The sequence below is a fragment of the Taurulus bubalis genome (assembly GCF_910589615.1).
Source record: "Taurulus bubalis genome assembly, chromosome: 5".
In the NCBI taxonomy this organism is placed as follows: domain Eukaryota; kingdom Metazoa; phylum Chordata; class Actinopteri; order Perciformes; family Cottidae; genus Taurulus; species Taurulus bubalis.
The window spans coordinates 4,487,122-4,488,776 of NC_136593.1; the positions used below are offsets into that span (position 1 = coordinate 4,487,122).

The following is a 1,655-nucleotide window of genomic DNA, read 5'->3' on the forward strand; positions in this document are numbered from 1 at the left end:
CTGACCTGTGTGTGTGTGTGGTGGGGGACTGTCAGCAGGCTCTAGTGGATCCATGTTGAAGACTTCATCAGTCCGGACATAAGGAATGAACTCCAGAGGAAGAGGAGGAGGAGGAGGAGGAGGAGGAGGAGGAGGGGCGAAGGAGGAGGAAGGTGCCTGCTGACTCTGAGCTCTCTGTCTGCCAGTGGGGTCCGGAGGAGAGCGCCCCCTGGAGGAGACAACGCCAGACATCAACACAGAGGAGTTATCTAAACGAAGATTCCCTTCACCATCAGTGGAGCTGACAGGCTTTTTTTTATTTTTTTTTATTTAAACGTTAAAAAGTGTTTTTAGTTCTTCATAATTTCAAACATTTGAGGTCCGCGGCACACACTTATTTTCAGTGGCTTGTTTTTAAACTGTTGTGAAGGCCGACCTCACGTCACTAAAGCGCGGCTCAAGAAGGACGCTTGATTTTATTGTGAAAAAGTTGTAGTTTATTATGCATTGCTGTGGTTCTCGTATTGTATATGTTGTTGTTGCTATATGGACCCATGAGTCTGAAATACAAGGAATATATATATATATATATATATATATATACGTATATATATATACACACGTGTGTATATATATATATATATATATATATATATATATATATATATATATATATAAATAATGGAAATTACGGAGCTTTTATTGCATAGTTTGGATTTGTTGAAGCGTGATATCTTATTGTGAAGGACAGATCTACGGTCCCGGGTGTGTTGACAGCATTGATGGTCACTTTAGTGACTCTGCTGAAAGTTAATATCCACAGACAGTGTTTACTACGGGGATAGAAGCTAGTCAAGAGCAGCGCACGGCTAATTTACCGGCGTTAACGTCCTTTTACCGGCTCTAGTAAAAGGCTAAGCTAACTCTAATAATTAAGTCGATATTAGCTTGAAAGGTAAGAAGTTAACGTTTAGTTTAACACCATTTAAATTCGCTGAAAACGGACGCTAACAGGTGCTAACGCCGGAGTTAGCCGGGCTTCTCCGGACGGCTTGGTCACGTGACATGAGAATGACGTGCAGGTTGCGCAATAGTTGCGCAATAGTTGTTTTTCAAAATTGGCAAAGATAAATATAGTTCCACGTTCTATATGATCGGGCTGCACGGTGGCTTAGTGGCTGAACACTAGGCCTGGCATACATTCGGTCTATGGGTTCGACTCCGGCTCCAAGCTGGACTAACTGGACGAGTCCCCTTGAGAGCACCTGAGTCCCGGTGCTCACCACCACGAGGCGCTGCTGGTGAGCAGCGGGACGAGCTCGGTTAGGGAGTTAGACCCGCCCCCCCGAATGTATGTGTGAGTTAGCATTGATCTCCTCGTGCAGTGTGGGTTAAAAGTTTCCTCCCACAAGCCAAATACAATGCAACAGGTATTAGAATAGGAAAAATTCAAAAATGTCACATATATGCAGTACTGCATAGAATACAGCATATATACCCCGTTAAAAAGCTTTTAATTTTTTTTTATAAAGTCTTTTCGCCCAAGCCGGATATCCGGTTACTTAAATTTTTTTTATTACTTTTAAATGTTATTACAATTTCAACTGTGAATAAAAAACGGCAAAATACATTGAAATACATTGTATTGAATATTTATGAAATAACAATTTTTAAAG

The 1,655-nt window shown here is 41.3% G+C and overlaps 1 long non-coding RNA gene across 1 annotated transcript in view; it reads right to left on the reverse strand.

The window, feature by feature from the left end:
- The window catches only part of LOC306736434, a 1,336-nt gene extending 1,213 nt beyond the window's left edge, over positions 1-123 (reverse strand). Inside the window, exon 1 of the long non-coding RNA XR_013770992.1 lies at positions 6-123. This is a non-coding gene — a long non-coding RNA (uncharacterized lncRNA). The remainder of the gene's footprint in view (positions 1-5) is intronic.
- Positions 124-1,655: the final 1,532 nt, after the last annotated feature.